Below are 14621 nucleotides of genomic sequence, written 5' to 3' on the forward strand. Positions count from 1 at the left end.
CTTTTTTTTTTTGCTTTTATTCTTGAAATGCAAGACAATACAGGTTACCCTCTGTTTAAAAGAAGAACAATAGATTTAACTCTGACATGATCAACAAACAGCGGTGAACCGGAACTGAGACTGAAAGATCTACGTTTGCGGTCTCCCTGTCAGATAATCATGCCTTCTGTTGTTGTCACTGTTGCTGCTGTTGTTGTTTTTAGTGTTGTTGCTGTTGGTGAAAAGGAAAGAACTAAATCTGTTGTTCAAGTATCGAGTGTCCTTGATGATATTCGCACTTTTTCTGATGACACCACTCGCTCCAGGTGTGTTTTATGCGCATCATTGTCTCAACACATAAAAACACACTGTTCATCATCATCCTCATTATCATCATCATTGTAAATAAGAACTGGAGACAGAAGTGCCAACTGAGAGTTTCTCCGATTGCCAGTCATTCCAAGAACAAGGGCCTGAATAAAGAATTCATTAATCTAATTACATGTACAAGAATTACATATGTACAAAAATTTATAATGTATGGACAGTACCAAATGTATCCAACCAGGGGCACTGTCTCTCAAACCACACACAAACACATATATTTAGCGATTCCCTTCCCCCATGTGTGTGTTGCTCACTTGCTCTATCTAAATGCATATCTGGAGTTGTGGCACCAAATTTGTGACCAAAAACCACAAACTGCATATATAGAGATATGGCTTTAAAGGGGCATGGACACGACTTGAGCTGACAATTTTCAAATTTTATTATTGTTAAAATAGATTCACTGTTTTGCTATTATCTCCCCTTGGAGAAGGGCGTGTCCCTTCCTTTGAACAAACTTGAATCCCCTTCACCCAAGGATGCTTTGTGCCAAGATTGGTTTAAATTGGCCCAGGGGTTCTGGAGAAGATTTTTAAAACCTGTTAGTGTATTTTTACTATTTTGCTACTATCTCCCCTTGGAGAAGTGCATGGCCCTTCATTTGAACAAACTTTAATCATTTTGCCTCAAGGATGTTTTGAGCCAAGTTTGGTTAAAATTGGCCCATGGGTTCTAGAGAAGAAGTTGAAAATGTGAAAGTTTACAGTTGGACAACAGACAACGGGTGATCAGAAAAGCTCACTTGAGCTTTCAGCTAAGGTGAGGTAAAAAACAACAAAAAACCACCAGAACAATATAATTATATCATGCTAGATATTATTTCTCTGCTAAATTGGAATTCATAAATGAGATACTTACACACCACGAGTGGCCATTCGGCTACCTCAGCCGCCGAGCTTCTCTTTCTGATTCCAGTAAAGTCAAAATATCCCCCTCTCTGACGGGACCCTTGACATTACGAATAATGGAGCGATTACTGTCATCCAGAAATTCTACTCGCACCTGAAATTCAAAGAAATACTCTCATAGAAATTTTTTATATAAATTACGAATCCCTAAAATTCTTTTCAATATAAATATAATTGATCTATCTATTTAGGGAAGATCTATTTCCCCTACATTGATCTTTGTAATTTTCTTATCTAAAACTTTCAATGACATTTTTTTCTTCTTCGTCAATTTCTTTCATCTACAATGATGCAACTTGTATTGCATAATTCCCAGGTATAACCTCTTACATTGGGGAAGATGGGAAAACATGAAAGAAGGAAATCTATTCTAAAGAAAGAAAACATAGCTGTTCAAAGACTGAAAGAGGGAGATAATTAAAATTACTGGTCGATATGCGCATTAGAGTGAAAAATTCTCTAGAATGGGACGGAAAACAATATACCAAAAAAAATGTTTACCTGTGTACACTGTCCTTGTGATCCAGTGCGACCAAGCACCTTTAGGACCTGAAAATATAGCATCTGCACATTAGAAAAACAATTTAAACATCAAGCACCTTTAGAACCTGAAAATATAGCATCTGCACATTAGAAAAACAATTTAAACATCAAGCACCTTTAGGACCTGAAATTACATCTGCACATTAGAAAAACTATCTAAACATCAGTACTTTAAACCAGTAAAGCTCAAAAGACTGTTGGTGGAAAAGCAGTCCACAGGAATAGAAAACTATAGAATCAAATTCCTTAGATTTAAATTTCCTGGAAGTAGCCAACTTCACATTGATATAAAGTGTACAGTCACGGCACATGATATGTCATAGTCGCATTAAATAATAAAAAAAAAAAGGGTGCATAGATATTGAAAATGCTGCGCTGTAGTGGCGCATTTCCGGTGAAATGGATTAAGATTGTTCTTGAGAAATTATTCTTTTCGCCAGCTTTAATATTAGACCAATTCAACTTAATTGATAGATTATCATCCCTGACTGCCCCAATTTTTTTTTATTTTGCGAAACTTGCGATTTCCGGAAAATTTTCATTTTCAAATTCGGTATTTAACTTCTTGTTTACATTTCCAGTAGAGCAGCATGAAGAAAATAGATATGGTTTTCTTAATTTCTAACGTTCTTACGGACATAAATGAAAAGAAAGGGTCAATGTTCTTCATACCTTGAAGAAGTTTTGCATGTTTTTATGTTTGAAAGTAAAGCTTAACCTTGAATTCGTCTGTGAAATAAGCATAGATTGATATCCATCTGACATTAAATGATGCACTTCTGTTGACAAAAACTCGTTTGTCCTTAATATTTTTCTCAGAAAATAAAACTTAAAATCCTCCCACCAGCCCCATAGTTTTTGGTGACCCTGGATGGTAATCTACTAATCAAGTTGAATTGGCCTTATCTATAAAACATTGCAATCCAAGATCATAGGGAGTATTAGATTTACTGCCTGCCCATAAAAATTTCAATATCGCGCATTCATTTTAGAAATGTCACATTGACACTAGCTGGTATTTGCTTATCCCAATCAGTTAATTGGTGAAAAAATTGCACCAATATCTTTCCTTTTAGGTTTGGGATAAACTTGTAATGTATCTATTGCACATTGCAATTGAGTTGTCAATATATCTCTTGAATTGTTCAATTAACGAGTATTCCAAAACATTTATTACATATATTTAGACAATTTCTTTCACATGGTATGAATCCAGCTTTTTTTAACGTAGTTCCACACTCCTGTGACATCATAGGATTTTGCAAAATCAATGATTTAATGACAGGTACATAAATTTTGTTGGAGTCTTTTTCAATAGTTATTGTAAAAAATATTGTTAGCCATAAAATATTTCAAAAGTCTTAGTTATATTTGAATTGTCAATATGTTTCAAAATATTGAATCCAAGGACAATAACTCTGTTTTCAATAAATTATTTATCAAGTCAATAATGCGATAGATTTCCTTTATTTTTGACAAACATTTTACCAAGGTGATAAGGAATCATTATCTGTGTCTTTTCATGAAATGACATAAATTTTAATCCCGAGTGATTTTAAATAGCTCAGCTGTATGGTGCTAGGCTTCAGTTTTTTATGGGGGTATACATAATCAGGAAGCTATAGATTTGAAATAATTAAGGAAAGGTATGGATTTTTTTCCATAAATAATTATAACAGATGTAACTCTACTAATATAAACAGAAAAAATGATATGTAAACCATGCTATAAGGAAAATGCGTCCACATTTGTTTGTTTTTTAACATTTTGGAGAATAACGCTAATTCAATAATTTTGCACATATTATTCTAAAACTTGATAAACATATTGAAAATGACATGTGTTTTAGTTATTGACATGTTTTCCATTTAAATAAATGCAATTCAAAAAATATTTTGTTGTTTTTATATTAAAATATAACAACAAATAACTGTCTCCAATGAATTTCATAAAAATCTAGATCGGAGTACATGACTTTAGTGGTGTATGTAATGAAAATTAATATGGATGTTTTGCCTTTTTTCATTACTCTGAATGTTAATTTATTGATTCCAAACAAAAAAAATGCTACCTAAACCCCAAAAATCCAGGACTAAGGACCCACCTTAAGGTCTTGATTTCAAGGGCCTGGGCCTTTCCAATTGGGAAAAATAGCGACATTTGCTTGAAAAATATTTCATACAAAGAAATAGGGAGAAAACCAATCCAGAGTGCATTAAGGAATAATTGGACTCCTTCTAACTTTCAATTTGATCAAAGTTTACCTCATTCAAATGAAAAGATTACACTCATTAATTAATCTCTACTGGACAGGTGTAGATTAGATCATATCAAAATGATCTTTGAACAGGTTAGGAATACTTCCCCTATAGCGAGATATTCTTGCAAAAACGAAATTATCCCTCTATAACGAGAGTAAATATATCCCGTACAACCGAGAAAAATACTTGTGGATTACATCTCTTTGTGTTTCAAGAGAAAAGAAAACAGGTGCTAAAATGTCCGATATTTCTGCAAATATATTAATAAAATCAAAAACACTCAGGATGTGCATTGGGTTTCAACCTCTTTTCCTCTTATGTAGTTTCTGTGGAAACGAGGGGGTTATTTATATTCGGTCTTTCTATCCCCCTCGTTTCTGTCCAAGCCTTCATAAAGTATGTGGGAAATCAGTCGCGATTCGGTTTGAATTTATTTCAGCTTACATTTGATGTGAATCGTTCGAAAACTTACATAAATCAATTCATGAATGATTTTGCCGCAAGGGAATACAATTGAAACCATTCAATTCCACACGAAAGCAACGATAATCGTCGTCATTTCAACCACAACAGCCTTTCGCTGTCAAATTCGCCTCCATGATAAACAATGACTTCAGCGCATGCGTCACCTCATTTTGTAAAACAGCTAGAGGCCCAAGAGGGATGAAATGCCTTACTTTAGTAAATCGCACACAAATCTAACTTTTTTAGTTTATTTTTTCATTACACGCATCATATTTTTGTGAATGGACATATTTTTCTAAATTTGAACATACAGAAAACAATATAGATAAAAAGAAAGTTGTTACATAAATTATTCAAAGTGTTTGTTGAAATGAAAAATAGAAGAAATTTTGCGTAATTTATATGTAATCACAAGTTCGATATTGTCTGAAATAAATGCGCATGTTGTTTTTGCTGTGCTGTTTGTTTTGAAAAATGTCATTGTTATAACCAAAAAAAAAAAAAAAAAAAAAAAAAAAGAAAAAGAAAGAAATAATAATAATTAAAAAATAGAAAGAAAAAAGATAAACAGAAGTGTTGAAATGTATGAGATTAAATATTGTTTGATTGATCTCGACCATAATATCAGGCGCAAATATAGATTTTCAAAGAGGATGAACCAGAGGATCTGTTGACACCATGATATGTGTTTTGTACAGTGTACTTATTTTTTATCGTATGCTTGCAGTTTTATAAGTTAGTTACTGATTAAAACATCCTTTAAAAAAGAATTAGATATGACAAACGTTTATATTTACAATGTTCATTGATAAATGTTTAATATCTGACAAAAAACTTAATTCACTTAGTCTTCATCAACACCCCCTCCCCCTTAAAACAAAATTTGATGATGTTGAAAATAATAATCAGTGTACATGAATATCATATGTCGGATTGCATCTTGCAGGAGTTTCGACCCCCCCCCCCCCATAAATATTTAAAATTAAGTTTTGATCCAGCATTGATGATTTGTCATTTTCCCTAAAAGAGTTCAATTGATTATTTCGGATGCATGTGAATGAATCTCTGTTAGATAATTAATGTCTAGTTGGATATTGGGGTAATCGTTCATTAATGACACTCCAGAAAGTCCCTCCTTGCCCATTATAGAACGTAAAGTACATCTTTACAAGTAAGTGTTGAACTGAAAAGGACCTTTCTGGTTTGCAGTTGGTAACGGGTAAGGTGCAGCCGATGAAGAATTATAATTTCTGCAGGTTGGAAAATAGCTTTATTGAATTCCGACAAGCATTCCACTTGGCATCAACTAAATCTACGACTGACCACTTCTGTTTCCAAGCGCTGACCTCGTGTTGGAGAGACGTGGGCAATTAAAAGTCATTTCCCCGCATAAATAAACTCTCTCTCTCCCACTCCAAAATCAAAAGGAGGATTGCAGCCCGTGCACCCCCCCCCCCCCCCCCCCTGTCGAGATCCGCCAACAAATGTTAAGTGGACTGAAACACCTTCATTGATTTGCAGTTTAATAGTCTGTATAAACAGATCAAGTTCTTCTGTCACAGGTTTGTTGTTTTTCAATTCATGGTATGAAATTCCCTATAAGAAGATACAACCCCCACCCACCCCCCTAAAAAAGAAGGTACAATGAATAAATATAATAATAACAAAATATGAAAATAAAAATGAATGAATACAAAAGGGGGGAAATAGACACATGAGATGCGGTTCCTTTAATGATATTTAATCCCATTTCAGGAATGCAGTACACATTGCCCACTTTGCACCTTTGAGTGGTCTTTTTTAAATATATTTTATTCCCAATTACATTTTTTTAACTTATTTTTCCAGTAATTCATTATTTTCATATTCAGAAGAATAAGTCCATTCACAGATATAAAATGCAATGCGTGTGATGAGAAATAAACTGGAAAAAGTTAGTTACTAATAGTAACTCATTTCACCCCTCTTGGGCCTCAAGCTGTTTCACAAAATGAGGTGACGCATGCGATGAAGTCATTGTTTACCATGGAGGCGAATTCGACAGCGAAAGGTTGTTGTGTTTGAAATGACGATGATTATCGTTGCTTTCGTGTGGAATTGAATGGTTTCAATTGTATTCCCTTGCGGCAAAATCATTCATGAATTGATTTATGTAAGTTTTCGAACGATTCACATCAAATGTAAGCTGAAATAAATTCAAACCAAAGCGCGACTGATTTCCCACATACTTTATGAAGGCTTGGACAGAAACGAGGGGGATAAAAAGACCGAATATAAATAACCCCCTCGTTTCCACAGAAACTACCTCTTATGAAACAACACTGATATGAAATTTCTTGACTGTAGTGTGTATACATAGAAACAATTCGTGTCACCCTTATTCAGCATTGCATGGAATTTGCCATGCTGAATAAGTGTGACACATACTCAGCATGACACGAATTGTTTCTATAAAATTTACAAGTCAAGAAATGTTGCATAAGTTGTAAGGACTCAGGAGTAAATTCTACAATTGGGAAGGGGTCTTTTTCATCGCAATTCGGGGAGATGGTCTCCCTAATATTGTATTCTAATGTAAATCTACATGATAACATAAATTTCTTAATCTAGACCTAGTCAGCGACCACGACGCTTAGATATTTTAACCAATTAACTACCCCCCCCCCCCCCCCTCTTCCGCCTCAATGTGTTCATTTTATGGTCAATAATAATAATCGCTTTCATTTATAAACATAGGGCACTTTTCAGCCGCATGAAAATCTATCACATCTGAACTTTTTAACCCATTTCATTCCCAACCAAAGGAAAATCTCACATACTTTTGCCAGCTTCACTGGTTGTAGCTTATCCATGCTTGGCGAATGAACGAAAAAGGACCGGAACAGGTTGACGCGCACGGAGGTCGAATGTTCAATATAAAATGTATATCGAACCCGACTGTTCAATATTAACTGTAAAGCTTATATATATATATTTAAAAAAAATGTAGATGAATCTACTGAAACTTCAGATTCTTGCTCAAAAGTATTTGAAATATGTCTTAAGATTTCTAACAATCTTAAGATATGACAGTTTTGTGATAAAGAAGCCCTTGTGCAGTAACATGATGCCCGTTCTTATGACAAATTTTAATCTTTTAAAAGACTTATCTTAGTCGTAAGACAGTTTTGTGAAACTGGCCCCAGATTTTTAATGGAAAAAAAAATTATTCATACAAATAACATGGATTTTACCAACCGAACCCCCCCCCCCCCCCCCCCCCCCCCCCCCCCCCCCCCCCCCCAATTAATTAGTATCTCACAAGTGTAGTCATGTCAAAGGAGTTGCAGATATTCAGAGCGACTTCTGAAGGTGATCGGCGGGGAAATCACATATTTTAGATAAATTATTGGATCTAGATTATTTTTTCATCGGATAATTTTATCCACACTTCAGGTGTGAAGATAAAGATGTATATCATCTCTTTTTTGCTTGTAAAATTTACCCTTAGCTAGAATTTAATAATCTTTTTAATCGCCGCCTTTTCTTGCTTGACTTGGTTAATATTGACACAAAATTGTTATTATGCGGTGATGTCAATTTGCCTCTGCAAACCAATATTAAATGTTTTTTCAGTTGTTCATAAATTTATAGAAGAAACTTGTAAATTCGTTTAATCATTGTACATTTTACCTGTTAATTATTACCTTGCATGACATTTGTAATATTTTAGGAGAGGGACTTGTAATTTGTTAGAACTTGTTCCCAATCCCTTTGATTTCATCAATAAGATATGTTCAAAACAAAACAATACAAATGTATGCTAGCATTCTCATTCAGGTGCCTGAGATTCATGTCCCTGTATTCTACCGGAGATTAAACAACATTTTATTCGTAAATAAGTGAATTGGATTGTGCAGCAAGCATAGCCTATTTTCACTAGGCTGAAGCTAGCAGCCACTAACCAGCAGCCAAGGCCATAGAAGCTAGCAGCCACTAACCAGCAACCAATAAGTCTGTAGAAGTTAGCAGCCAATAAGTCTGTAGAAGCTAGCAGCCAATAAGTCTTTAGAAGTTAGCAGCCACTAACCAGCAGTCAATAAGTCTGTAGAAGCTAGCAGTCACAAACCAGCAGCCAATAAGTCTGTAGAAGCTAGCAGTCACAAACCAGCAACCAATAAGTCTGTAGAAGCTAGCAGTCACAAACCAGCAGTCAATAAGTCTGTAGAAGTTAGCAGTCACAAACCAGCAGTCAATAAGTCTGTAGAAGTTAGCAGTCACTAACCAGCAGCCAATAAGTCTGTAGAAGCTAGCAGTCACTAACCAGCAGTCAATAACCCTGTAGAAGCTAGCAGTCAATAAGTCTGTAGAAGTTAGCAGTCAATAAGTCTGTAGAAGCTAGCAGTCACAAACCAGCAGCCAATAAGTCTGTAGAAGCTAGCAGTCACTAACCAGCAGTCAATAAGTCTGTAGAAGCTAGCAGTCAATAAGTCTGTAGAAGATAGCAGTCACAAACCAGCAGTCAATAAGTCTGTAGAAGCTAGCAGTCACTAACCAGCAGTCAATAAGTCTGTAGAAGCTAGCAGCCAATAAGTCTGTAGAAGCTAGCAGCCAATAAGTCTGCAGAAGTTAGCAGCCAATAAGTCTGTAGAAGTTAGCAGTCACTAACCAGCAGTCAATAAGTCTGTAGAAGTTAGCAGACACAAACCAGCAGCCAATAAGTCTGTAGAAGCTAGCAGTCACAGACCAGCAACGAATAAGTCTGTAAAAGATAGCAGTCACTAACCAGCAGCCAATAAGTCTGTAGAAGCTAGCAGTCACTAACCAGCAGCCAATAAGTCTGTAGAAGTTAGCAGTCACAAACCAGCAGTCAATAAGTCTGTAGAAGCTAGCAGTCACTAACCAGCAGTCAATAAGTCTGTAGAAGCTAGCAATCACTAACCAGCAGCCAATAAGTCTGTAGAAGATAGCAGTCACAAACCAGTAACCAATAAGTCTGTAGAAGATAGCAGTCACTAACCAGCAGCCAATAAGTCTGTAGAAGCTAGCAGTCACTAACCAGCAGCCAATAAGTCTGTAGAAGTTAGCAGTCACAAACCAGCAGTCAATAAGTCAGTAGAAGCTAGCAGTCACTAACCAGCAGTCAATAAGTCTGTAGAAGCTAGCAATCACTAACCAGCAGCCAATAAGTCTGTAGAAGATAGCAGTCACAAACCAGTAACCAATAAGTCTGTAGAAGATAGCAGTCACTAACCAGCAGCCAATAAGTCTGTAGAAGCTAGCAGTCACTAATCAGCAGTCAATAAGTCTATAGAAGTTAGCAGTCACAAACCAGCAGCCAATAAGTCTGTAGAAGATAGCAGTCACTAACCAGCAGCTAATAAGTCTGTAGAAGCTAGCAGTCACTAACCAGCAGTCAATAAGTCTGTAGAAGCTAGCAGTCAATAAGTCTGTAGAAGCTAGCAGTCACAAACCAGCAGCCAATAAGTCTGTAGAAGTTAGCAGTCACTAACCAGCAGTCAATAAGTCTGTAGAAGCTAGCAGTCAATAAGTCTGTAGAAGCTAGCAGTCACTAACCAGCAGTCAATAAGTCTGTAGAAGCTAGCAGTCACTAACCAGCAGTCAATAAGTCTGTAGAAGCTAGCAGCCAATAAGTCTGTAGAAGTTAGCAGTCACTAACCAGCAACCAATAAGTCTGTAGAAGTTAGCAGTCACAAACCAGCAGTCAATAAGTCTGTAGAAGCTAGCAACCAATACGTCTGTAGAAGCTAGCAGCCACTAACCAGCAGTCAATAAGTCTGTAGAAGATAGCAGCCACTAACCAGCAACCAATAAGTCTGTAGAAGCTAGCAGTCACAAACCAGCAGTCAATAAGTCTGTAGAAGCTAGCAGTCAATAAGTCTGTAGAAGCTAGCAGCCACTAACCAGCAGCCAATAAGTCTGTAGAAGTTAGCCGCCACTAACCAGCAGTCAATAAGTCTGTAGAAGCTAGCAACCAATAAGTTTGTAGAAGCTAGCAGCCAATACGTCTGTAGAAGCTAGCAGTCACAAACCAGCAGTCAATAAGTCTGTAGAAGCTAGCAGTCACAAACCAGCAGTCAATAAGTCTGTAGAAGCTAGCAGTCACAAACCAGCAGTCAATAAGTCTGTAGAAGCTAGCAGCCAATACGTCTGTAGAAGCTAGCAGCCACTAACCAGCAGTCAATAAGTCTGTAGAAGTTAGCAGTCACTAACCAGCAGCCAATAATCCTGTAGAAGCTAGCAGTCACTAACCAACAGTCAATAAGCCTGTAGAAGCTATCAGTCACTAACCAGCAGTCAATAAGTCTGTAGAAGCTAGCAGTCACTAACCAGCAGTCAATAAGTCTGTAGAAGCTAGCAACCAATAAGTCTGTAGAAGTTAGCAGTCACTAACCAGCAGTCAATAACCCTGTAGAAACTAGCAGTCACTAACCAGCAGCCAATAAGTCTGTAGAAGCTAGCAGTCACAAACCAGCAGCCAATAAGTCTGTAGAAGTTAGCAGTCAATAAGTCTGTAGAAGCTAGCAACCAATAAGTCTGTAGAAGCTAGCAGTCACTAACCAGTAGTCAATAAGCCTGTAGAAGTTAGCAGTCACTAACCAGCAGTCAATAACCCTGTAGAAGCTAGCAGTCAATAAGTCTGTAGAAGTTAGCAGTCACTAACCAGCAGCCAATAAGTCTGTAGAAGCTAGCAGTCACAAACCAGCAGCCAATAAGTCTGTAGAAGTTAGCAGTCAATAAGTCTGTAGAAGTTAGCAGTCACTAACCAGTAACCAATAAGTCTGTAGAAGCTAGCAGTCACTAACCAGTAGTCAATAAGTCTGTAGAAGTTAGCAGTCACTAACCAGTAACCAATAAGCCTGTAGAAGCTAGCAACCAATAAGTCTGTAGAAGTTAGCAGTCACTAACCAGCAGTCAATAAGTCTGTAGAAGCTAGCAACCAATAAGTCTGTAGAAGCTAGCAGTCACTAACCAGCAGCCAATAAGTCTGTAGAAGCTAGCAGCCAATAAGTCTGTAGAAGCTAGCAGTCACTAACCAGCAGTCAATAAGTCTGTAGAAGCTAGCAGTCACTAACCAGTAGACAATAAGTCTGTAGAAGCTAGCAGTCACTAACCAGCAACCAATAAGTCTGTAGAAGCTAGCAACCAATAAGTTTGTAGAAGCTAGCAGCCAATACGTCTGTAGAAGCTAGCAGTCACAAACCAGCAGTCAATAAGTCTGTAGAAGCTAGCAGTCACAAACCAGCAGTCAATAAGTCTGTAGAAGCTAGCAGTCACAAACCAGCAGTCAATAAGTCTGTAGAAGCTAGCAGCCAATACGTCTGTAGAAGCTAGCAGCCACTAACCAGCAGTCAATAAGTCTGTAGAAGTTAGCAGTCACTAACCAGCAGCCAATAATCCTGTAGAAGCTAGCAGTCACTAACCAACAGTCAATAAGCCTGTAGAAGCTATCAGTCACTAACCAGCAGTCAATAAGTCTGTAGAAGCTAGCAGTCACTAACCAGCAGTCAATAAGTCTGTAGAAGCTAGCAACCAATAAGTCTGTAGAAGTTAGCAGTCACTAACCAGCAGTCAATAACCCTGTAGAAACTAGCAGTCACTAACCAGCAGCCAATAAGTCTGTAGAAGCTAGCAGTCACAAACCAGCAGCCAATAAGTCTGTAGAAGTTAGCAGTCAATAAGTCTGTAGAAGCTAGCAACCAATAAGTCTGTAGAAGCTAGCAGTCACTAACCAGTAGTCAATAAGCCTGTAGAAGTTAGCAGTCACTAACCAGCAGTCAATAACCCTGTAGAAGCTAGCAGTCAATAAGTCTGTAGAAGTTAGCAGTCACTAACCAGCAGCCAATAAGTCTGTAGAAGCTAGCAGTCACAAACCAGCAGCCAATAAGTCTGTAGAAGTTAGCAGTCAATAAGTCTGTAGAAGTTAGCAGTCACTAACCAGTAACCAATAAGTCTGTAGAAGCTAGCAGTCACTAACCAGTAGTCAATAAGCCTGTAGAAGTTAGCAGCCACTAACCAGCAGTCAATAAGTCTGAAGAAGCTAGCAGTCACTAACCAGCAGTCAATAAGTCTGTAGAAGTTAGCAGTCACTAACCAGCAGCCAATAAGTCTGTAGAAGTTAGCAGTCACTAACCAGCAGTCAATAAGTCTGTAGAAGCTAGCAGTCACAGACCAGCAACGAATAAGTCTGTAAAAGATAGCAGTCACTAACCAGCAGCCAATAAGTCTGTAGAAGCTAGCAGTCACTAACCAGCAGCCAATAAGTCTGTAGAAGTTAGCAGTCACAAACCAGCAGTCAATAAGTCTGTAGAAGCTAGCAGTCACTAACCAGCAGTCAATAAGTCTGTAGAAGCTAGCAGTCACTAACCAGCAGCCAATAAGTCTGTAAAAGATAGCAGTCACAAACCAGTAACCAATAAGTCTGTAGAAGATAGCAGTCACTAACCAGCAGCCAATAAGTCTGTAGAAGCTAGCAGTCACTAACCAGCAGTCAATAAGTCTGTATAAGTTAGCAGTCACAAACCAGCAGCCAATAAGTCTGTAGAAGATAACAGTCACTAACCAGCAGCCAATAAGTCTGTAGAAGCTAGCAGTCACTAACCAGCAGTCAATAAGTCTGAAGAAGCTAGCAGTCAATAAGTCTGTAGAAGCTAGCAGTCACAAACCAGCAGCCAATAAGTCTGTAGAAGATAGCAGTCACTAACCAGCAGCCAATAAGTCTGTAGAAGCTAGCAGTCACTAACCAGCAGTCAATAAGTCTGTAGAAGCTAGCAGTCAATAAGTCTGTAGAAGCTAGCAGTCACAAACCAGCAGCCAATACGTCTGTAGAAGCTAGCAGCCACTAACCTGCAGCCAATAAGTCTGTAGAAGCTAGCAGCCAATACGTCTGTAGAAGTTAGCAGTCACTAACCAGCAGTCAATAAGTCTGTAGAAGCTAGCAACCAATAAGTCTGTAGAAGCTAGCAGTCACTAACCAGCAGCCAATAAGTCTGTAGAAGTTAGCAGCCACTAACCAGCAGTCAATAAGTCTGTAGAAGTTAGCAGTCACTAACCAGCAGCCAATAAGTCTGTAGAAGTTAGCAGTCACTAACCAGCAGTCAATAAGTCTGTAGAAGCTAGCAACCAATAAGTCTGTAGAAGCTAGCAGTCACTAACCAGCAGTAAATAAGTCTGTAGAAGCTAGCAGCCAATAACCAGCAGTCAATAAGTCTGTAGAAGCTAGCAGTCACAAACCAGCAGTCAATAAGTCTGTAGAAGTTAGCAGTCACAAACCAGCAGCCAATAAGTCTGTAGAAGCTAGCAGCCAATACGTCTGTAGAAGCTAGCAGCCACTAACCAGCAGCCAATAAGTCTGTAGAAGCTAGCAGCCAATACGTCTGTAGAAGTTAGCAGTCACTAACCAGCAGTCAATAAGTCTGTAGAAGCTAGCAACCAATAAGTCTGTAGAAGCTAGCAGTCACTAACCAGCAGCCAATAAGTCTGTAGAAGTTAGCAGCCACTAACCAGCAGTCAATAAGTCTGTAGAAGTTAGCAGTCACTAACCAGCAGTAAATAAGTCTGTAGAAGCTAGCAGTCAATAAGTCTGTAGAAGTTAGCAGTCACTAACCAGCAGCCAATAAGTCTGTAGAAGTTAGCAGCCACTAACCAGCAGTCAATAAGTCTGTAGAAGTTAGCAGTCACTAACCAGCAGCCAATAAGTCTGTAGAAGTTAGCAGTCACTAACCAGCAGTCAATAAGTCTGTAGAAGCTAGCAGTCAATAAGTCTGTAGAAGTTAGCAGTCACTAACCAGTAACCAATAAGCCTGTAGAAGCTAGCAGTCACTAACCAGCAGTCAATAAGTCTGTAGAAGCTAGCAGCCAATAACCAGCAGTCAATAAGTCTGTAGAAGCTAGCAGTCACAAACCAGCAGTCAATATGTCTGTAGAAGTTAGCAGTCACAAACCAGCAGCCAATAAGTCTGTAGAAGCTAGCAGTCAATAACCAGCAGCCAATAATCCTGTAGAAGCTAGCAGTCACTAACTAGCAGCCAATAAGTCTGTAGAAGTTAGCAGTCACTAACTAGCAGCCAATAAGTCT

At 38.0% G+C, this 14621-nt stretch overlaps 1 long non-coding RNA gene across 1 annotated transcript; it reads right to left on the reverse strand.

Annotated features, from left to right (window-relative positions):
• Window positions 1-2352: 2352 nt before the first annotated feature.
• Window positions 2353-7608, reverse strand: LOC130053723 (uncharacterized). The gene is made up of 2 exons (XR_008802075.1): window positions 6849-7608; window positions 2353-4390 (listed from the first exon to the last, which is right to left on the reverse strand). It is a non-coding gene; the product is annotated as an uncharacterized LOC130053723 (long non-coding RNA).
• Between the last annotated feature and the right edge of the window lie 7013 nt (window positions 7609-14621).

Source organism: Ostrea edulis, chromosome 4 (genome assembly GCF_947568905.1).
Source record: "Ostrea edulis chromosome 4, xbOstEdul1.1, whole genome shotgun sequence".
Lineage (NCBI taxonomy): Eukaryota > Metazoa > Mollusca > Bivalvia > Ostreida > Ostreidae > Ostrea > Ostrea edulis.